This window comes from Eriocheir sinensis, chromosome 14 (genome assembly GCF_024679095.1).
Source record: "Eriocheir sinensis breed Jianghai 21 chromosome 14, ASM2467909v1, whole genome shotgun sequence".
NCBI lineage: Eukaryota > Metazoa > Arthropoda > Malacostraca > Decapoda > Varunidae > Eriocheir > Eriocheir sinensis.
In genome coordinates, this window is record NC_066522.1 from 9,623,614 (window position 1) to 9,648,613 (window position 25,000).

At 40.6% G+C, this 25,000-nt stretch overlaps 2 protein-coding genes across 3 annotated transcripts in view; both read left to right on the forward strand.

Moving 5' to 3' along the window:
* The window catches only part of LOC126998423 (uncharacterized), a 1,942-nt gene extending 1,289 nt beyond the window's left edge, over nucleotides 1–653 (forward strand). The window contains exon 1 of the mRNA XM_050860089.1: nucleotides 1–653. This exon is cut by the window's left edge and continues 1,289 nt beyond it. The gene's annotated coding sequence lies outside the window, so the exon portion shown is untranslated.
* LOC126998421 (formyl peptide receptor-related sequence 6-like) overlaps nucleotides 1–25,000 on the forward strand; it is a 68,242-nt gene that overhangs the window by 32,310 nt on the left and 10,932 nt on the right. The gene's annotated exons all lie outside the window — the stretch shown is intronic.

Sequence of the window (25,000 nt, forward strand, 5' to 3'; positions counted from 1 at the left end):
GACTGCTTCAACTTGCCCCTGAAGATCCTCTTACCTCGATTACGTAATAGTCAAAAACTCCTTCCATCCTCAAGTCGCTGTGCTGATACTTAGGCCATTGTTTTTTGTGAGAGAATGTGTGAAGCTGTGAAATTGTATTGTCTTTGTCATTGATTATCAACACGTCTGAATGAATGTTGTGTTTCAGTTTTGAATCCATAACTGGCCGTCCATATCCTTAGGCCATTGCTTTTGTGAGGGAATGTGCGAAGCTGTGAAATTGTATAGGCTTTTGTCATTATTTATCAAAACGTCTAGTGAATGAATATTGTGTTTTAGTTTGTCACTGTTTTTCTCTGTTTATCAACACATCTGGTGAATGAATGTTATGTTTGGTCTTTACCCAGAGGCAATGGTTCTGTGAGAGTATGTGTGAAGCTGTATAATTGTAAAGTCTTTGTCATTGTTTATGAACACGTCTGGTGAATGAATGTTGTGTTTCGGCTCCCTGGCAGTTTTTTTCTTACCGCAACCTTTTCCTGCGGACGGGCTTTGTGTCCGGAGGTTAGTCAAGAACCCGAATTATCGACGCTGTGCCTGCCGTTTCTTGTGGTTTGAAATAACTTACACTGATTCATCCCGTGTGATAAAAAACAGTTTAGGTGAAAGTTATATGATACGAATGCTCCTTGAAGACTGGCGTTGCATTTTAGTAAAGGAGATGCTCAATATATTAGATGAGTCACTGAAATACTTCTGACCTGAGGAGACATAAAGGATCTTATTCGCAGATTGTTTGCCTAAACGTCTATAATTAGCTTTTATTGGCAATCTTAAGAGTTTTTCTTTGTCTTTGTTATTAATGTTTTATAAGATCCCTCATCGTACGTAGTTTTATATGCATTACTTTATAACAATACTATACGTACTTGTATAAATGAACCATTTGATTTGATTTTGACTTGATTTATTAGTTCAGCACGTAATAAATCCATGCAGAGTGAGTAGATGGTAAAACAGTCTTTTATACAGAACTAGTCCGTTTTACTTGATTGTATCAAGAGCTATTGGAAATTATATTGCAAATTAAAAGTTATCGATTATGGGAGAGCAGGAAGCCCGATGGGTACCACCCGATGCTCATGGAACGATGGAGTTCCTTTTAGCTGCAGCAGATCTGGTCATTCTATGAATAACACGCTCACTCACTGAATTTATTAAGCATACTACCGTGGTTTGTCCGTTAAAAAATACTCTTCAGTTTCAACGTTTAGAGAGCAGAAAATGTAATGTTACAGTGTCAGCTAAATCTTTTTAATTGTATCGAAAATAATAATGGCAGGTCCACAGAGCTATCGGTACCAAAAAGAGTCCATCGTTAGGCGGGAACTGGCGCAGAGCATGTGGGTGGGTGGGTGGGTGGGTGATGGGGGGGGGGGAGCTACGTCACCTAACTCATTACAGAAACCCTTCCGTCTAGTCACCATAACACAGGAGACTCTAGGGCTCCATTTCCCAGCCCTGGGGTCGCCAAGCATTTTTTCTGGGGTCGCCAAGACCTCCCTCAAAATGTCAAACATGGTGTTATTATATTATAATAACACATATATAACTAAACTAGCGGGGTCGTGGTCATGTCTAGACTCAAGAGGTGCATGATTGGGGTTGCCTGGAAAAAAATTGGGAACCACTGGAGCTATGGTTTAGTCCGTCATGGGTCTGACCGTTCCTTCGGTGTTCTGGACTTTCTCCCGTGGGCGTCTTGCTCCTTCAGATCTACTTCACCGGGCAGTGAGTTGAAACAACTCTAAGACAGTCTAAAATATCTTCCTCTTCCTCTTCATTCAAAATTATTGCCAAAATTATTGCGGACTTCACGTCCGTAAAATTTGCCACCTCCAAAATCACGAACTTCAAACTGTATCGCAAAGTAACTTATACCAAGTCAAGTCATACGCAGCTTTGTGGGAGGAGACACGGCAGAGGCGTGACTTATGCGTGACGCTGCTTGGCAAGGATCAGAGAGAGAGAGAGGATATTTTATTGAGCATTTGTTTTCCCATCATGCACCGCGTCTGTAACGTCACGCCTGCCAGCTGTTAAACTGGTGCCCACTGGAGCCCAAACCCCTTATTTAAGAAGCTAAAATGGGTGTTTGTGCGGTGTTTGGGTGTTCCAGCAACACAAGGAACTTAGGAAAGAGTGGCTTGAGGTTTTACAGGTTCCCCAGAGACAAGAAAACCTGTCAGAAGAGGAAAATAGCGTGTCGACGCGGGCAGATAAATATGACGCCAGAAATGCCCGCGTATGCTCTCGTCACTTCTTAAAAAGTGATTATTCTCCAAGGATTGATGGTGCCACTTGGGGACTAAAGGCTACAAAGGCACTGAAGCCAGGGGCTGTACCATCTGTACAGATTCCATCAAAACCACATGCAGGTATGTATAGTGAAAGCAGTACAGATGAAGGTGATTGGTGGTGGTGAGGTGAGTGTTGTGTCAAGTGCAGGGACAGGAGAGTGGCTGCACGTCCCAGATGATGATTCAGGCCCTCCTCCAGTGCCATTTACAGGTGCCAGTGGCTTAATTCAAAGCTATTGATTGATATTGATTTATTTATTGATTGATTGATTATACATCTGCTTTGGGCAAGCCTCTCACATTGATTTACAGGGAGTCACTAAGGACAGGAAATGTGCCAAGAGACTTTCACAGTCACATGAACTGTTTAACAGTTAACATTCTCTGTACGTACGTTGCACCATCTTTATAGTTATACTACCAAATTTGTCACATCAATTATGGGCTGGGTTCTCAAATTGGTATGACCAGTATACCTATAAAACCTTCACAAATATGAAGTAAAAGAAGTATCCTATGCACTCCCCAAGCTATTTTTTCGGTATATTAGAAGCAGTAGTTGGCTAGATTAACCATAACATTAAAATTCCTGGAAAAATTTTAAGGCATATGTCACATTATGTATTATAGTAGTAGGCTAGGCTAGTTTTTGCGTCACTATAAGAGAATGGAACGGCATTCTTTACTCTTTCAGTCACCGATATTTTGGTAGGGATACAAGAAGGAAATGTGAAACACACATATATAGTATAGTATGGAAGAAATACAGCATCTGTGACAGCTCAGCTGCAACATTTTTTGCTGTTCTCTTTGTTAATTTTCTCGATTTGGTGCATAAATGTTCCAGCCTATTACAAAAGTTTCATTCTGCACTAGTTTCATATTCTGCTGCATTGAAATAACGTAACAGAAGCGGCTTTCCCATGCTATTGCCATGGCTTTGGGCACCAGTGCGCATCGTTGCCTGTGACGTCATAACAATGACGTTGGAGTGAAATATCCTCTCTCTCTCTCTCTCTCTCTCCGATCCTTGCTGCTTGGTGCTAAACTAGAGAATTTAGAAACTAAGATTTAGAGAAAACGAAGAAAGGCGGACTAATTTAAAACAATCACTTCAACATTTCCCCCCCCCCCCCCCCCCACACACACCGCTGTTTGTAGGCATTGGAATTACAGTCACGCATAGCACAGTAAAAAGGCATATTTTTTTTCGTCAGTGACTTGCCTGAACGCGCGGTGAAAGGCGAGCATGCACATCCAAAATGCACATCCGGCTACAACTTAAGTTACCCGTGAATTGGCGACGGGTATTTGGTATAAGAACATAAGAACATAAGAACATAGGAGTCTGCAAGAGGCCGGTAGGCCTGTACGAGGTGGTATGAAGTGACGTCATCCCCATGCTCCGCCCCAAACCGCCCCTGCGCGTACTGGTCGCAGTTTTGAGGGCAGAGTGACTTGACTTGCTGTATCGAGCCACGACGTTTGCGTATGACAAGACACCACGCCTGCGTCACGGACTGCCCCGACACGGACCTGATGACTGGTCACTGACACGAGTGAGTAATCGACCTTTTCCACGAAACTTACCTTTAGGATGTAGATGAGATGGCGGCGCTAACGTGTAAAATCTCCAGAAGGTTTGGTGTAGGAAAGTTTGGTCTTCACGTTAGTCATGTCCGTCATCGTATTACAGTTGTTTCCTGCCGGTACATTTCCAGACATCCATTTTACTGTAAACGTCAGAAAGGAAGAAAAGTTAATTTAAGCTCTGGCTTTTGTAACTGCCGATGAGCAAACCATTACTATATAATATTATAGCAGCGTAATCTTTTTAGGTATGAGTGTATTATTATTTGAGGTTCCGCGCGCTTTTATAAGATGCCAGAAATGTATTATGGGTGTGTCACTTCTTTATGTTTCAGAACTGGCCGCGGGGTGACCGACCTTCTCCCTCCTTGCATTACTCTTTACCGCGATAAGTAAAATGAAATAACGTGGAAGACGAAAATGAGTGGGCATGTTTTGTGTGCTTTGTCACTCGTATTGTGGTATTTATGGCGCAACACAGTAGAACATTTTTCTTATTATGTAACTTGTATAAAATAAACTACACTGATAGCCTACTCGCTCTTTTAAATTTAATAGCTTGTGTTGTGTGTGTTGCAAGGATCATGACGCAAAACAAACATGGAAACACTTTATAAGAATGACAACACAGAATGCTGGTAGCCTAACACTATAGTCGGTTCCACGAGAGCTGGCGGAGATTTTCCTTCAGGGGTGGACTCGCGGACTTGGTATCATTGCATGAGTGATGGTACTGCGCGCTCACTGGTAAATTCTTAACTTGTTCTGATGCGCATAAAATTGACTACGTATTCCTACCTAAACCGTTTGTGAGTTGTAAGGTAACAGATTGCAACGATAAAAACTAATGCAATAATATCTTTATTGATAAGTATGTGCCTTTTGAACTATAATAAATTAATCTGAAACGACATTCATTACAAAACTAAGTCAGAACTGCACGTAAACGGAAAATGTCCAGCGACTGAAGCGACTGTTGAGGCTAGACTTTTTGTTACTACTTTTTACTACTACAAAGTGCTAGGCTACTGTCTAATTAACTCATTTATTGTAAGATTTCTTGGTATATTTATAGGCAAAGCTTAGTCATAATGTGTAGTGATACTACGGAGTCATAACGGAAACATTGGCCTAAGGCAAAAACCTTCTCATTTCTTTCATCGTCCGTCCAATCATTATTCCTGAAATATGTTTCTAATATTTGTGGATAATAAACTAATAAATAGCCATAAGGAAGAGCGATTATAAGAATAACTACATTTATATACTAATAGTGTTGATTTTAAGAGGTAGGCTATGTCATGGCAAACGAAATTGCCGCAGGTTAGATCTCATCCTCATCCTCCACCTCAATATCATCAAAAATATTGTCGTCATCATCATAATAATTATAATTCTTATTGTTATCATCATCATCATCATTATTATTATTATTATTATTATTATTATTATTATTACTTATTCTGTTATGAAGTCTCTCTCTCTCTCTCTCTCTCTCTCTCTCTCTCACACACACACACACACACACATACACACACACGAGGTTGATCTTTCAAGCACCATACGTTTCGTTTAAAATACATATCCTGTTTGAGCTTTCGTGACTAATTATGTTTCTTTTTACATGTGAGTGCGTTCGTTTGTACATTCCGAACATTTTGAGTATATTTCAAGCGCGTGTGTGGGTATTGAATCCTTTCGGTTTTTATTCTCTAAACGAATCTAGATAATTCATCGTTTGCTGTTTGATAGTAATTTCGTCCATGTTTATTTTTATAGCCTTTAGTATTCACCCCTTCAATGATGTTTTTTATCCCTTGACGAGTATGGCTATGTGTGTGTGTGTGTGTGTGTGTGTGTGTGGAGAGAGAGAGAGAGAGAGAGAGAGAGAGAGAGAGAGAGAGAGAGAGAAAGGCTTCAGAGTAGAATAAATAATATTAGTAATAATAATAATAATAATAATAATAATAATAATAATAATAATAATAATAATAATAATAATTATAATAGTGAATTCCTGTGATGTGTGAAACACAGCACGTGTCTCAATTGACTGGTTTGAGCAATTTGTTTGATAAGTGAGTAAATGACAGATTGCCGCTAAGAAAAATGGATCGACCAGCTATTTTTATTAATGGAAAACAACACACACACACACACACTTTAAGTGCCCGCTTCACACCACCCTCCCTCTCCCTTTTGTCTCTATTTTTAGCTCTCCCAAACCACCTCCCACCCTCTCCCTCCCTCTAGTGTAGCCTATTTAGTATTAGTTTATTGTTTTTTTATAATTTGTATATTATCAGCCAAACGGCTGCCATACATTAATAAACCTGTTATTATTATTATTATTATTATTATTATTATTATTATAACACACACACACACACACACACACACACACACACACACACACACACACACAGGTAATAATTGAAAGCAGATGAATGGAAAGTAATGACTACAGACTATTTGTATTATTTCACCTCAACAAACAGCTGACCGTTTGTGGCCTTTCTTCCGTGGGTGTCTTGCTCCTTCAGATCTGCTTTACCAGGCAGTGAGTTGAAACAACTCTCAGACATTCTAAAATACTGGAAACATGTAGTTTGATCATCAGATAAGTCCGTGTCTAGGGTAGCGAACTCTTCTTCATTTTCCGTTTTCTTCCAAGAGAAAATAAATAAACAAAATAAAAATAAACGAAAGAAATGATGAAAAAAAAAACAAATAAATCAAATAAATCAATAAAAATAGTTCGAAACCGGAGCATAAGGTCATTAGCTCATTCAAGAGGAGAGTATCAAGAAACCTCTCCACCCGAAGGTGACCTCCCTTCCGGCCTCATGTTCTTCTTTATTTGTCTAACGGTTTTTTTTTGTTGTTGTTTTTGTTTAATGACCTTGACCTACCTTCCTTGCTGTAAAAAAGGTAGAAAATAGTTTGGGTCTGGGGCGTTTACAAAGATACTGTTTGGAATTATGGAACTTTGACATTGCCTTCCATCCACCCTCCTCTCAGCCAACCAATCAGCTCCCATTGCTGTCTAAGAGGGGACGGGTCTTCTGGGTATTTTTTTTTTTTTACAGTGAAAGCTCAAGGGCAAAACTAAACAAACAACAAAGTAACTCTATTCACTGCTTCAAAGTGCACTGTGGTGACTTTCTTATGAATCTCTTACCTCACACAGGAAGCAAACTAGACTAAACGTTCTACTCCATCTTCCAGTCTCCGGTTTCTACCCCTAACATGGTGCAAAGATTCGTAATATCTTTTTTTTATCCTCGACGTATTTATCACCATTCACTATAAAGCAGACTGTTCACTTAGCTTGCACTCATTCTTCCTGTTCATCTTGCTTTGGCTTGCTCGGGTTCTTATTATCTGCTCGATCTCGTTGCTAGTTTTGTTGTTTATGTCTCTTCATTTCTCCTTGTTAGTTCCTCCATCGAAATGTTATTAGGCGTTTCCTCATTCAGTCCTGGTCCTCGTTCTAATCTCTCTCAGCCTTTACGTCGTCAGACAGAGCTCGGTCTATGTATGTGGATCTATGCGGCGGGAGTGGCTGGGCCTTCTGTACGGGTAGATTGTGCTTAAGTGTGCCGTGCACACTCATATATAATTATAAGCTGTCAATTATTTAAGCATTATGTACATCGTTCGATCTCGTTCGTTTTCTTGTCCTGTTTTTTATATATGCCGCTGGGCGAAATAAAAGCTATTATTATTATTATTATTATTATTATTATTATTATTATGTACTCTTCTCGTTCCCCTAATCTCCTTGAATGAATTATTCTGGAAATTCTTCCTCTTCATATTCTTCTTCTCGCCTTATTCCTCTAATTAGTCGTCTTCGTCGTCGTCCCTTGCCTCTTAAGTTTTCTCTTGATATACTGTATTCTCTCTCTCTCTCTCTCTCTCTCTCTCTCTCTCTCTCTCTCTCTCTCTCTCTCTCTCTCTCTCTCTCTCTCTCATATAAGCCAGCGTAGTATATTGCACAAAAGCCATGCTAACACTAGGCAGCAAAGACCGTACAGTGCTGGATAATAATTATGAAACGCCAAAGTTACATAAAGAGACGGAGTGTTGTAGTTGTACTCGAGTAAAGGTTCGGGAGTATGAAGCACACTGAGGAAAAAGAGAAGCTTACGCCCACGAAAAACTCTTTGTTGAACCTCGGACAAAAGTCCAAGACAAAGAGGCGTGGGCGTATCCGTGAAGCTCCGCTATGCAATACTTAAAAATTTCAAAAATATGAGGCAAAAAGAGGAAAGAGAGAGGCTTGCGCCAACAAAAAACTTCTTTGTTGAGCCTCGGACAAAGGTCCAATACAAAGGAGCATGGGTGTATCCGTGACGCTCCCCCATGCAATACTTAGAAAGTTCAACATGCCAATGCCGATACTTAAGGAAACGGCCGACGCCTCCAAGCCACTCATCGCGCTGCCTGCCTTCACCGAGGAAGCAGCAGCTCCTGAATCACAGCAACCCTCTCTCAACCTCGCCAGACGCCCACCATTACAGGGGAAACGTTATAAGAAACTAACTTATCCGCACCTAGGCCTTAACACCAGCTGGATCACGAGGAAGGCCGCGACTCCCTCACAGGCACAGCAAGGCCTTGGGGCCCTCACTCCTCCCATCGCAACACGCCACAGACACGACTATGCGAAGCGCCGGTGCATGTGGTGTCGTCAGACATCCTTTGTCGTCAGACGTCCCATCCTGAACTTCGCATCGCGGAACCCAATCTTTACCATCACAGAGTAACTAAGTGAAGCATCTAAGTGTAAACAAGTAACAAGGAAGACGTAAAAAGCGATGCAAAGCGGAACAGGTCACAAGAAGAAGAAGTGATTGTTGATATCCTAGTTATATATTGTTATATAACATACATACGTCATAATTTGCCGTTATAATAATATAACTAAACTTGGGTGGGGCAGATCCCGACAAGCAGTCGACAAAAGACACGGTACCGTGTCGAAATTCAAGTATGTATTCAGGATGTGATGTCTCACGACACGGGATGGCTGACGACACCACACCGGCGTGTGGATGGAACGACGTCAACGTGGATGGTGCTTGTAAAGAAGTGGACCTCCAGCATGCCCCTCGGCATGCTGACCCTGCAGGCACAAGCCACGCACCTCCCCCTTCTGAGGGCGCTGGTTTGCGCGGACGTACGGTGAAGACGTACGAATTGTCCCTCCATTCGGACTCTGACCTGGAGAGGCGGCGGAGGCGGGTGGTGGGGCAGCGCCAGGAGCAGCAGAGAGAGTTACAACAGCTTGAGAATGACCTTCAGAACCAGAGGAGGGTCGTAGAAGACCTGCGAAGGGAGGCGAGTTGGCTACAACAGGTCCTGCTAAAGCTGGAGCAGTAAACGGCTTAGCAAGGCTGCCTCAACTTTCTCCTAAAGATCCTCTCCTCTCGATTACGTAAAAGCCAAAGACTTTTTCAACCCGAGAGTGGCTGTGCCGATATTAAGACCATTGTTTTTGTGAGAGAATGTGTAAAGCTGTGAAACTGTAGTCTTTGTCATTGTTTAGCAACACATTTGAATGAATGTTGTATTTTAGTTTTGTACCCATATCTGGCCATCCATATACATAGACCATTGCTTTTGTGAGAGAATGTGTAAGGCTCCTTAGCTCTACAGTCTTAGTATTTGTTTATAAACACGTCTGGCGAACGAATGTTTTGTTTTGATCTCCCTACGAATATGCCCACGCCCCTTTGCCTTGGACCTTTGTCCGAGGCTCAACAAAAAGTCTTTTGTTGGCGCAAGCTTCTCTTTCCTTTTTTTTGCTTCATATTCTCTGTGGGATTCTTGAAAGGTCTGGACTTCCGAAAATCCCGTAAATTCCCAGCAATAAAAAAATATAAAATAAAATAACTGAAAATTGAGTTATCAGACTCACAGCCCCTCTAGTCCTTATTTATTTAATTATCTGACCAATCACATCTCTCATTGGGTAAGCAAAAGCCAACGGCTTCCTCGCCTGAGTACACAATCACTCTGGAATTGTGGATACTACAGGCAGGAAAACCCCACGATGGACAGCGTGGCGCGGGAGGCTGGGGAGGGACGTCCGCTCACGTCGAAGTCTGGGCAGGAGATGGAGGGATGGGTGCGGGCCCTGTAACCTCCTGACCTCCTATCTGAGCCCCGTCTCGAATGTGTTGATTCCCTACGTTTCGCGAAACAAGAATGTTCAGAATGTCCTGATTGCTTGCAAAAACTACAGGTGAGAGAGACCTTACTTTGAGCCTGTAATACTGCGGCTGGTACGAGGGGATGCTGGTGAGGGTGTCCTTGAACCTTGAGTGGGTTGTAAGTATGCAGACGAACCCGGGGGTGAACGAATTCTGCGGCCTGTAATTGATAAATAATGAATGCCTGAACATAAGATTACCTTAGTAAATTCACCGGTTGTGGTATCGTGTTCCAGTCCCTCTTCACTTGAAGGACGAGCCAACTGTTGAAAGGTGTCGCCGAGTTTAGCGAGTGTCTTTGGTCATACTATGCCCGCCGCCGCACCGTGCGGCGGTGGGCCCGCAATGCTCAGGCCGGGCTCCGCGGTCGAGATGCCAGCTCTCGCCATACTGACATCTCGTTTTTCTGTGCAACACTTGCGCTAAAACGCCCTAACGGCTATGGAATTGTTATTTATTAATAACTTTACACATGCAATTGGTCATAGTGGGTCATGCATCCCACACATAGCTCAGCTTTGGCAGTATTAACGAAATGATTTGAAAAACTCTCTGCTTCCCGCCTTCTAGTTTTCCCGCTTGACTTGTGATTACTCCCGCTCAATCAAAATGGCGGGGACACCCGCGGTATTTTTCCATAGGCCACTCCCTGAATAATGAAATCATGATATTCTCGAACTTTTTAAGTATTGCATGGCGGAGCGTCACGGATACGCCCACGCCCCTTTGTCTTGGACTTTTGTCCGAGGCTCAACAAAGGGTTTTTCGTGGGCGTAAGCTTCTCTCTTTCCTCAGTGTGCTTCATACTCCCGAACCTTTACTCGAGTACAACTACAACACTCCGTCTCTATATGTAACTTTGGCGTTTCAGAATTATTATCGAGCACTGTACGGTCTTTGCTGCCTAGTGTTAGCATGGCTTTTGTGCAACATACTACGCTGGCTTATATGAGAGAGAGAGAGAGAGAGAGAGAGAGAGAGAGAGAGAGAGAGAGAGAGAGAGAGAAGGGGGGGGGGGGAATGAAAGAATACAGTATATCAAGAGAAAACTTAAGAGGAAAGGGACGACGACGAAGACGACGCTCTGGAGGAATAAGGAGAAAAAAGAATATGAAGAGGAAGAATTCCGAGAATAATTCGTTCAAAGAGAACAGGGGAACGAGAAGAGTACATAATAATAATAATAATAATAATAATAATAATAATAATAATAATAATAATAATAATAATAATAATAATAATAATAATAATAATAATAATAATAATAATAATAATAATAGTAGTAGTAGTAGTACTACTACTACTACTACTACTACTACTACTACTACTACTACTACTAATACTAATACTAATAATAATAATAATAGTAATAATACTAATATTAATACTAATAATGATAATAACAAAAAGAATTATTGTTATGATCATGATGATAATAATAGTCTATTGTTGATGATAATGAGGTGGAGGATGAAATCTAACCTGCGGCAATCTCGTTTGCCATGACATAGCCTACTATCTCTCGGTCTGCTACCTCTTAAAATCAACACTATTGGTATATAAATGTAGTTATTCTTACATTCGCTCTTCTTATGGCTATTTATTAGTTTATTATCCACAAATATGAGAAACATATTCTAGGAATAATGATAGGACGGACGATGAAGGAAATGAGAAGGTTCTTGCCTTAGGCCACATTATGACTTAGCCAGGCCTAAAAATATACCAAGAAATCTTACAATAAATGAGTTAATTAGACTGTAGCCTAGCACTTTGTAGTAGTAAAAAGTAGCGAAAAAAAGTCTAGCTTCAACAGTCGCTTCAGTCGCTGGACATTGTTCGTTTATGTGCAGTTCTGACTTAGTTTTGTAATGAATGTCGTTTCAGATTAATTTATTATAGTTCAAAAGGCACATACTTATCAATAAAGATATTATTGCATTAGTTTTTATCGTTGCAATCTGTTACCTTACAACTCACAAACGGTTTTGGTAGGAATACGTAGTCAATTTTATGCTATCTAATCAAAGGTGGAAGATGAAGGAGAACAAAGGCGAAGGCTCCTCCCCACCCCCCATCCCTCCAGCCAAAGCTGGCAGGAAAGGAAAAAGAACCATGCAGCATAGAAAAACTGCATGGAAATTATGTAGGAAAGAGGAAAGAACTACGGACAAGGACACCAGTATTCGAAAGAACTTAACGTTATTACGACAATGAGTAATATCTTTGTTGCTGGTTGGATTCAAAATACTTGTCTAATCTATTGTTGAAGGCCGTAACTGTTGTACTATCAACGACATCACAGGGTAGAGAATTCCAAATATTAACGACTCGATTGAAAAAGAAGTGTTTGGCTTCGTGCGGCGAGAATCTTTTACCACTTATCTTGAAATTGTTATTTCTTCTTGTTCTTTTTGATCGATCAGTCGTAATCTTCCGCATCAATATCACTGAATCCTTTAAATATTTTAAACACTTCTACCATAAACACTTCACCATAGATCGATAGGTCTTCTGGTGTCTGTTCTTCCTATATATTAGATCACCTCGCATTCTTCGTTTTGAAAGGTTGAATAAATTTAGTTCTTTAAGCTTTTGTTCATAAGATAAATTTCTCAACCTAGGAATCATTTTTGTTACTCTTCGTTGGACCCGTTCTAACTTTTCTGTCTTTTCTGTAATAGGGAGACCAAAACTGTACACAGTACTCTAGATGGGGTCGAGCCAGCGAATTCTACAGTTTCAGTATTACTTTTTCCGATTTATTATTAAAGACTCGTCCGATGAAGCCAACCAATTTGTTTGCGGTATTAACTACCTCTGAACAATGCTGACTGGGCTTTAAATCGCTTGATATAGTGATTCCAAGATCCTTTTCTTTACTTACTGCAGAAAGTTGTTGGCCATTCATTACGTACTGAACGCGGTTGTTATTGTTTCTGATGTGTAACACTTTACATTTGTCAACGTTATATTTCATTTGTCATTGATTGACCCAACGTGCAAGTTGATCTAGATCTGATTGCAATGCTTCTTCGTGGAGTGTCGTAGTTACCTTACTAGCGATTTTTGTATCATCAGCAAATTTTGATATTTTGCAAGTGAGCCCATCATCGGTATCATTAACATAAATTAAGAAGAGCATGGGACCAAGCACTGATCCTTGAGGTACGCCGCTTCTGACATCGAGCCAGTTAGATGAAACACCGTTTAGAGCTACTCTCTGTTTCCGCTCAGAGAGCCAGTCCACAAGCCAATTGTGAATGTTACCCGAGATACCGTGCGCCAATAGTTTACTAAGCAACCGTTTGTGGGGGACCTTATCAAATGCCTTTTGAAAATCCAGATATATGATATCTACTGATCTGCTTTCATCGAACACCTCAAAAACATAATGAAAAAAATCAAGTAAGTTAGTTAAACACGAACGTTTACTACGGAAGCCATGTTGCGAATTATTTATTATCTTATTTTCTTCGAAGAATTTCACCATATTATCGCGAATGATAGTCTCCATTAACTTACAGGAGGAGGAAGAGGAGGAGGAGGAGGAGGAGGAGGTTAGATAATAAGGAACATAATGTGGCTTCAATTCACAAAGGAAACAGTGGAGAGCAAAGAAACGAAAACTTGATGGAAATACGAGCACGGAAAAAGAATGAGTGAAAATATGATAAGGGAAAAGGAGGAAGAATGAGGAAGGGTAAAAAAAGAGCAATACGAAAAGTAGGAATATAGCAAGAAAAAGATGAGAACGACAAAAATGAATCACCCAGAAGGCGGAAATATAGAAAAAAGACGGACAAGCAGACGCAATGACAATACAAAAAGAAGAACGAGGAAAGAGAAACAAGAAGCAGAGGTGGAGGATGTGAAGGAAGAAAATAAGCAGGGAGAGAGAAGGATAAACGAGGCAAGAGAACGTGAACACCACTCAGGAATATGACAAACGAGAGGAAGGAAACTAAACAAAATAAACGTGCATGGAAGAGCAGGCGGAGGAGGAAGACGAGGCGTGAATGCGGGGAAGAAATGCAGGAAAAATATAAGAGTTAGACTTAAGAAACAATAATTGTTAAAACATGAAAAAAGAGAAGGAAAAAAAAAGTAAGAGAAATCCTACATCTAAATAGCAATGAAATATGTGCAGGGTATTTTGGGCAAATTTTTAGCAAATATGCATGTTAGTCACTTATTTGCAAATAAAAATGGGTAACAAAAGACGATACGTAAACATAGAGATTATGCACCATGCTGACGTAACATGAAATATCTTTTAGTAAATATAAACATTTGTGAGCACATAGAATTCGCGAAAAAAAAAAGATCGGTGGAATTGCTCACACCTTATATACAACTTTTTAATGTGAATAATATACGAATGTAACAATATATGAATATGAAAGTTTTGAATATACTTGAATAGTTAACAAAAACACGATGGATACAACACAGCGGACGAAACTAGTTGGAAAACAAATAGAACCCGTTGGAAAATTTGATTCTTGAAAGAGAAAAACCTTTTATATGCACACATCGCGTCTAAAGCTTGCAATCGCCGGATATTCTGACCTCCCGCTAGCACACTCACACGCCTGCACACTCACACGCCTGCACACTCACACGCCGGCACGCAGGCAACAATTTCACGACCCTTTTTACAATCTTGCGTAAGAATCAAAAGGACAGCGTGACCGGCAGTAACTGGATGCACAACGCCGTGTAACTGACTGGCTGACTGACTGGCTGACTAATCGCAGGACTCGGCAGGAAAATAGATGGTTTATGTGTGTGTGTGTGTGTGTGTGTGTGTGCGAGCGTGAATGGATGTGACGGGATATATTAATATGAAAAAATACTTGTCACATCTGGTAAGGGTGAAGAAATTAATGAAGTGGAAGAGAGAAAAGGAAGAAAAGGATGAGGAGGAGGAAGAAGAGAGAAAGAAGAGGGAGAGTAGGAGAAAAAAAAGGGAGAAGAAAAAAATAGAAGAGGTGGAGAAGAAGGATGAACAGGAGTGTGATAAAGAAAACACACAAGGAAAAAAATGGTATAAAGAAAAATGAGACTCGAGAAGAAAAATAAATGAAGTGAAAACTGAGAAAAGGTGGAAGGAAACAACTATAAGAGTTGTGAAAGAAGGAAATATAACGAAAACAAATGAAGAGCAGGACAAAGTAGAGAGGCGAAATAGGAGGAAGAAAGAGAGAAAGAGAAAAAAGAAGAACGAAGAAGAAAAATGGGTGGAAAATTAGACAAAGGACATGGCACGCGCACACACACACACACACACACACACACACACACACACACAAGCACACACACACACACACACAAAAAAAAAGGGGAGATGAGAAGGAAGACAAGAAGGATGAAGGAAAAGACAACATACAGGTATTCAGGCAGCGTGCAGCACATGAAGGAGGGCGGGAGAAGGAGGCGGGTGGGAAGAGAGAAGGACAAAGAAGAAAAAAAAGGAAGAGGAGGACGAAAAGATAAGGGGAGGGAGGCGGAAGGGAAGACTGCAAGGACGGGAGGGTGAGTTGGTGGTAGTGGTGGTGGTGTAGGGGGGGGGTGATATGTGGGTGCAAAGAGGTGGGGATGGAGTACAGGAAGAGCGTGAAGGTTTTACGTGTGTGTGTGTGTGTGTGTGTGTGTGTGTGTGTGTGTGTGAATTCCTCATAACCTCGTACGCCTTGCCCATATCTTCCTCATTCTTCCTCCTCCTCTTCTCCTCCTCCTCCTCCTCCAATTCCTCTTCCTCTTCTTCCTCCTCTTCCTCTTTCCCGTTCTGCTTCTCCTCTTCCTCCTCCGCATTTTACTCCATGTATACTTTTTCTGCCTACAACATTTTTTTTCACTTCTCCCCCTCCTCCTCTTTCTTCTCCTCGTCCTACGCATCTTACTCGCATGTTACTTCTGTCCTCCTTTTTTACTCTATCTCATCTTCCTTCCTTCTGCTTTCCTCGGACACCTCCTAGACGCCTTGTGTGTTCTCGAGAAAACTTCCTATCTTAATTATTGTGAGACTGTTTACGAGGAATGCAATTAAGGCGTTTCTAGTTGGTTTGTGTTCAAACGTTTCTCATTAACAACAGATTAGAGACATGATAAAAACTGACGATTATAAAAATGATACACATGAAGACCAAAGCTGTTAGAAATCTTTGTATTTTTGCTTACAATATAGGAGGCAATTCAGGAGCAAAATATAGATTAAAAAATGAAAAACCGCTGGCGCTGCTCCTAGAAATGGTTGACAGATTAGCCGAAAGGGGGTCAAATTCAGATGGTGAGGAGTCCTGATACTTCTCTCTTGAAAGCGTCTAAATCGAAGGTAGGCGAAAACACAGGTAAAGGAAGACTTACACACTTCCGATTGGCAGAATACGTGATTTTATTTACTGACTGGTATGATGTCCTTCTTTTTAACTCACCCACATTACCCCCATTACCACTACCCCCCCCCACCCACCCCCACCACAACTACCACCACAACCACCACCATTATCACGACTATCACCATATAGAGAACTACCACCTTCAAAAATAACCCCACCAGAGACCGCCGCCACTAACTCTAACTTATGAACGTTTCTCCTAATTTCCCACAGCTATTACTGCCGTCACTGCCACTGACCATCAACATCACCACCACCACCATCCCCATCATCACCACCAGCGTTATTCCATGTATCTTTTTCATCGCCACTGTAAACTACCTCTTCCGCCAGTACGCTTCACTCTCCTCACCGCCACAACCTCCATCACCACCACCACCACCATCACCATTACCATCACCACCCTGGAAAGATTGACTCTGTTTTCTATTTGCTTTAATGGATTTTATGAGGATGTATCTTTTTCTATCTATTTATCTTTCACAAGCACACATAACACAAAATGAAAACAACACACACACACACACACACACACACACACACACACACACACACACACACACACACACACACACACACACACACACACACACACACACACACACACACACACACACACACTTAACCTTATCAGCCAAGCCTTTCTGTAAGAACACAATGTAGAACAAGTGCCAAGCCAAAACATAGAATAAAGGACACGAAAAATATCAATAATAGCTTTAACAGACGATTAACAATGAGGCTCAAATCAGACTAATCATATAAATTTTAAGGTCACTCTGGCACCATGAATGATTCCTTAAAAAAAAAAAAAAAAAAAAAGGCGAAGTCGTACAACACTAAACTGAGGCATAAAAAAAAATCCTTAACACAATTTTGCAAACATAAAAGGATTGTTCCCCCCCATGAAAGGTGAGTCGAGTGAGTCCGTGACATGAGCACAACCATTGATGCTGACATTGAATTTTACATGAAAGGTAGAAAAAATAAATAGTATGCGTGGAGCAACAGGCGTGTAATCGCTTTCGACCATTTTTTATTTGAGAGAGAGAGAGAGAGAGAGAGAGAGAGAGAGAGAGAGAGAGAGAGAGAGAGAGAGAGAGAGAGAGAGAGAGAGAGAGAGAGAGAGAGAGAGAGAGAGAGATTATTTTCCTTTTCTTGTCAGGTGAAAAGTGGAAATATCTAAAGGATTACTCGTCACCCTTTGAATACGTTTTTGATTGTTGCTCTAAAAGTGAAAGTAAATCAGATCAGCTTCATTTCCCTTTCTTCAACGTGATAAGTGAATTAATCTAACGGCATATTTCTGATGACCTCAACGAAATTATATATAAAAACACCTCCAGGTTTTTTTTGCATTTTTTTTATTGTGCTGAGTGGGCGAATTAATAAAATGGCATATTTCTAATGACCTCAAGGAAATTATAGATAACATATTTATTCAGCACTATCCTCTTTATCCGTATATTTTATTATTTCTAGTTGGAGTAAGTGTGTCAAAAGGTTTAGCTGCCACTTGTCAGGCAGCGAGGAGAGTCGAGACGCGCTGAGCGAGGTTAAGCCAACGCGATCAACAAATTGATCTATCGTTGATATGCATCGTGTGCGCCACCGCCTGCCGAGAGGGGGATAAAAAGGAATACAAAACTGAAAAATACTCTCTCTCTCTCTCTCTCTCTCTCTCTCTCTCTCTCTCTCTCTCTCTCTCTCTCTCTCTCTCTCTCTCTCTCTCTCTCTCTCTCTCTCTCTCTCTCTCTCTCTCTCTCTCTCTCCGGTCACTAGTGGCGTCCCTCAGGGCTCTCTCTCTCTCAGTCTTTTTTCATTATTTACATCAACGATGTGGATGTTGGACTCAATAATCGCATTAGTAAATTTGCAGACGACACAAAGATTGGCAACTCGGTTCTCACTGACGAGGACAGGCAAAGCCTCCAAGAGAATTTGCACAAAATTTCAGCTTGGTCGGATAGATGGGAGATGCCCTTTGTTTGAACAAAGAAGAAGAAGTTCGATTACGAAATGGGCGGCGTTAAACTCACAAGAGTTCAGTGCGTTAAAGACCTGGGGAGTAAAATCGCGTCAAACCTCAAATTCTCACATCAATGTATCGATGCAGCAAATAAAGCGGACAGAATGTTGGGCTTCATTAAAAGAAACTTTTTATTCAAGAATAAAGATGTAATACTTCCGCTCTACAATAGTTTAGTCAGACCCCACTTGGAATATGCGGTACAGTTTTGGTCTCCCCACCATGCAAAGGACATTGCTAAATTAGAAGGTGTTCAGCGTCGGGCAACAAAAATGATCCCTTCCTTGCGCAACAAATCTTACGAAGAAAGGCTTTCCACCCTTAACATGTTCTCTCTTGAGAAACGCCGCCTCCGTGGAAAACTGATCGAATGTTTTAAAATACTTAAGAAGATAGAGATTAGAAAAAAAGAAAAAGAAAACAAAAAGAAAATTGAAACTCAAAGATAAAAATAGTTTAAATAATTATAAGAAAGAATGAGGAAGCTAAAAAATAATTCTCTAAGACAAAAGAGGAGCGATAGAAATACTTTATATGACAAGAAGAGAGAGATTACTGTCGATGATGATGGAGTTAATGAGAAAATACCGAAAAAATTATTGCATCATAATGTGTGTGTGTGTGTGTGTGTGTGTGTGTGTGTGTGTGTGTGTGCGTGTGTGTGTGTGTGTGTGTGTGTGTGTGTGTATGCCTGCATGCCTGCCTACCTGTCTGTCTGTCTGTCGGTCTGTCTATCCGCTACCAAATGTCCTTCTATGTACAAAACGTATGGGGTATGTATATAAAACCCACCGTGCGCGTGAACATATTTGTATGGCTGTATTAAGTCGCCGGAACACTGATACCCCTTATGGGCGTGGACAGTCCCTTTATCACTCTCCTGCGTCTCCCTCTATGGCCGTCTGAGCCTCCCTTCACAAACATTAATGACGCCGTGCATGATAGGTATCCCGTTAGTGCGCGTTCCCTGTGTGAAGCGTATAATAAAGGTCACATATAATGTCCCTACACGTTCATATTAATGGACCACGATTATGGTAATGCAACTATTTTTCTATGTAGCTTGGGTGAGGTGTGTGTGTGTGTGTGTGTGTGTGTGTGTGTTATTTTTTGGTCCATTAAACAAGGACACTATATGATGTGCTGCTTTATGCTTTTAGAGTTATTGCTCAGTCAACAAGGAAATATGATTAGCGGTAATGAAGCAAACAAAAAAAAAATCATATTAATTATTCTATCGCTATACGTCAATCTTGCATTGCTAACGGAGCGAAATAATTTTTGGCTTTGATCATGTTACAGAGAACTAGACTGTCTATAGATTAAGAAAAGGCAAGTGAGTATAGTTGACGAAGAGACTTTCGAAGGAAATCATTGGTAAACCAGATTCCTGGCGCCTAGGCAGGTTGGTAAGGTTGCAGCTGACTGGCTGCACCGCTCTCTCGCAGACACTCGTGTCGGACCAAATCTTGCACGCTCGAGTGAGACATGTTTCTATATTATATGCCATAGATGTATTGTAAAAACTTGACAAAACAAAAAAAAGAAAATGGTATTACGATGAGTTGAACTGTGACGATGTTAAAAAAAAGTTTTTTAACATGTTTTACTTATGCTCGCTGCCTTCAACAGTTGTTCATTGACTGCATAAATATATCATTACATTACGTAGGAAAATCTCTCGTGAACACGATTGTGTGGTCAGAATGCATATAAAGCTCCACATACTGAAAACACAAGAGTTAGTTAAAGCAACATTCGCTCGCCGCAACCATCACGGCGGTGCGACACGCTGAGTGATGGTTGGTGGTGGTGGGTGTCATTGGAGGGGGGGGGTAGCAGCAACCAAAAATAATGCCAGATATTAGGCCGCACAGTGACATCCACCTGCCTGATCGTTTAGCATGTCAACGACAAAACCATGAAAGTTAAAACAGCCCTCACATCACTAAACAGATTCTGCCACTTCACAGAGCGGCTCAAACTATATCTAGTAAAGACTAAGCTGCTTCCAACATTAGACTACTCACCCACGCCGATACACATGGCTTCCCACATAAAGCACACATCACTTCCCACAAGTGACACCGTAGCTTAGCTTAGCTCTCTACACACAAACAAATCAACCCCCCTCCCCCCAGCACGCCGGGGGCGTTCTACTGGCGATCTTCTAGCTCTCTTAACTGACTCTTGATCATCATCTCTTAGCCGTTTCGGTGAAACTTTCTCTGTTGCGCTAGACATATCGAAAGCCTTCGATAGAGTCTGGCACAAGTCTTTGCTTTCTAAACTGCCCTCTTTCGGATTCTATCCCTCTCTCTGTTCCTTTGTCTCCAGTTTCCTTTCCGGCCGTTCTATCTCTGGGGTGGTAAACGGTCACTGTTCTTCCCCTAAACCTATCAACAGTGGTGTTCCACAGGGTTCTGTCCAATCACCCACTCTCTTCCTGTTATTCATCAATGATCTTCTTTCCATAACAAACTGTCCTGTCTACTCATACGCCGACGACTCCACTCTGCATTATTCAACTTCTTTCAATAGAAGACCATCACAACAAGAAGTACACGACTCCAGACTGGAGGCTGCAGAACGCTTAACCTCAGATATTGCTATCATTTCCGATTGCGGCAGAAGGAACCTTGTGTCCTTCAATGCCTCAAAAACTCAATTTCTCCACCTATCAACTCGACACAATCCTCCAAACACCTATCCCCTATTCTTCGACAACACTCAGCTGTCACCGTCCTCAACACTAAACATCCTCGGTCTATCCTTAACTCAAAATCTCAACTGGAAACTTAACATCTCCTCTCTCGCTAAATCAGCTTCCTCGAGGTTGGGCGTTCTGTATCGTCTCCTCCAGTTCTTCTCCCCCGCGCAGTTGCTATCCATATACAGGGGCCTTGTCCGCCCTCGTATGGAGTATGCATCTCACGTGTGGGGGGGCTCCACTCACACAGCTCTTCTGGACAGAGTGGAGTCTAAGACTCTTCGTCTCATCAGCTTTCCTCCTCCTACTGATAGTTTTCTACCTCTTAAATTCCGTCGCGATGTTGCCTCTCTTTCTATCTTCTATCGATATTTCCACGCTGACTGCTCTTCTGAACTTGCTAACTGCATGCCTCCCCCCCCCACGGCCCCGCTGCACACGACTTTCTACTCATGCTCATCCCTATACTGTCCAAATCCCTTATGCAAGAGTTAACCAGCATCTTCACTCTTTCATCCCTCACGCTGGTGAACTCTGGAACAATTTTCCTTCATCTGTATTTCCTCCTGCCTACTACTTGAACTCTTTCAAGAGAAGGGTATCAGGACACCTCTCCTCCAGAAATTGACCTCTCATTCGCCCACCTCTTTTGATTCTTTTTAGGAGCAGCGAGTAGCGGGCTTTTTTTTTTATTATTGTTTCCTTTTTTGTACCCTTGAACTGTCACCTTTGTTCTAAAAAAAAAAAAAAATGTGCCCGATAAACAATAACTACACCAGAACAATTAACGAACCCACACCATACAACTGTACACTCCTACTGTCTTTCCTATTCTCCCACCTGTACCTTCACAACTAACCCACTTCCTCTTCGTACTATACCCTTGATTAAAGAAAAAAAAACACTGCGGGAACCTTCCAGAACGATCACATTGCGCTCCCCTTTAATAAGGTTGGTTTCAAAATATGGCTACTGTTTTGTTGCTTCAATACATTATGTAAATAAAAAGATATCAAACTATTATATTTATATCATATGAAATAATTAGCTCCAAGATATAATATGCAGAAAAGAGGTAAATAGGCTTTCTTTATTTTTATCATAGGCCGTGGAGAAGGCGATCATGTCTGAGAATGCCAACACAACTCGTCGCTCTGTGTTCCAATATGGAAGTCAAGCGCGAAATATTATTATGAGTGTCTATCACTACTTTAGCAGACGGTGGGGACCTAATTCTAGCGAAGATGTATTTGAGAAGACTTCCAAGGCTACCAATGTGCCCATTAACACGCTGAAAGGTATCAAGAGACAGGCATCTGAGTGAGGAAATGAACCCTTCTCTTCACTTGTGCAATGTAGGAAGAGACTGAGAGTTAGGGGTACCCTTGACAACTTTGACAAAGAATGCATCCGCAAGGAAATTATGTTTTTCTATGAAAGAGGAAAACTGCCAACGTTAGATGCTCTGCTGCAAAGAGTGAAACAAGACCCAGTGAAGTTTGGAGGTGGAAAAACAACACTGTGGAAAGTTGTGATAGAACTTGGATTTCGCCATAAGCAAGTGACAAGCGGAAGGGCTATTTTAATGGAGCGAGATGATATAGTGGTGGCACGAGCTGAGTACCTGAGATTGATAGAAAAAAACAAAATGTAGCCCCACCAAACGACGAGCAGAAGTGTTCCTTGATGAAACATGGATCACCCAGAATGAATGTGTTGGGAAGTGTTGGACAGTGGCTGATGGAGCAGTTGGACCCAAACTTAAAACTGGTAAAGGTTCTAGGTTCATCGTGCTGCATGCAGGGAGTGAGCAAGGTTTTGTTGAGGTGCCCTTTTGTTGTTTAGGTCAAAGAATGGGGCCAAAGGTGATTACCATGATTCGATGGATCATGATAAATTTAAAAAGTGGTTTCAAGAACAACTGCTGCCAAATATAAAAGAAAGGTCTTTGATCATATTAGACAATGCTTCATATCACAGCAAAATTGAAAACAAGGCTCCAATCTGCTGCAACAAAAAGAATGAAATAGTAGAATGGCTTTCTGCTAGCAATATACCACATGATCCATCAGTCACTAAATCCAAACTCTTGCAATTGACTCAGAGAAAAACAAAGATACGAGATAGACGAAATAGCTCGAGCACATGGTCATGAAGTGCTATGGCTGCCACCATATTATTGTGAATTTAACCCAATAGAACTCATATAGGCACAAATCAAGGAATATGTTAGAAAAAGAAACTCTAATTCAGATCAGTCTCTAAAAGTTGTTAAACACCTGACGAGAGAGGCAATTAATAAAGTTACTGAGGAAGATTGGAGAAAGTGCACTGACCATGTTAAGAAACTAGAGGAAGTTTATAGGAGTAAGGATATTGTTGGAGAACATTTATTAGAACGCTTTGTTGTATGTAATGATGATGAGGAAACTGACGATGAATTTATGTAAGGATGTTGCTAGAGAACATTATTTATTATAACGTTTTGTTGTATGTATTGATGATGAGGAAACTGACGATGAATGTATGTAACGTGCCATTATCTTCTGAGTAAAATCATTAGGAATAGAGGAAGATATATGCAGGAGTAGGCTACAGTAGTTGCTACATAACATGTTATTTAAAATACTATGTACATCTTTATCCTTACTCTTTTTTATTTTGTATTTGACATTACTCGCGTATTTTGCTATGATGATGAATCTTATGATGAAACTCTGACTTTGTTTTTCGTTCTTTGTAAATAAATAAGGACACACTAAGTATTATATCCTCTTGAACACCTTTTTTGTGTGAAAGTATCGCTGCAAATACCCAAAACGAGGCAATGATTTCCTTAAAGTAAGTGTTCTAGAGCACGAAAATACTTATCACTGGCAATACCACGTACATGTGATAATCTGATATTCTGTGAAAAGGAAATGTGCCACCAGCACACCAACAGAGAGGGAGATCAGCAGTTGTTAAGTGTCTGACTTCACTCTGCCTCCACACGCCGAGTGTCGCACGAGACGTGATGGGTGATGGTTGCGGCGAGTGAATGTTGCTATAAATAACTCTGTGTTTTCAATATGTGGAGCTTTATTTGCATTCTGATCACACTATCGTGTTCACGAGAGATTTTCCTACTTAATATAATAATATATTTCTGCAGTCAATGAACAACTGTTGAAGGCAGCGAGCATAAGGAAAACATGCTAAAAACCTTTTTTAACATCGTCACAGTTCAACTTATCGTGATACCATTTTCTTTTTTGTTTTGTCAAATTTTTACAATACATCTTGATTCTACAGCCACTGCTGAGTCTGATGGTGTCAACCAAAACTGGCTATCTTGTTATGAAAATAATTAAAAAAGTAATAATTATCAAAATAATAATAATAATGATAATGATAATAATAATAATAATAATAATAATAATAATAATAATAATAATAATAATAATAATAATATTAATAATAATAATAATAATAGTAATAATAATAATAATAATAATAATAATAATAATAATAATAATAATAATAATAATAATAATAATAATAATAATAATAATTATAATAATAATAATGATAACCATCAATAATAACAATAGAGCAACAACAACAACAACAAAATAAACAAACAAACAAACAAACAAGCAGCATCGAGTGATAAAAAGAGGAAAAGAACATTAAATCTGTTCATTACCAAATAATTTTATAACTAACAA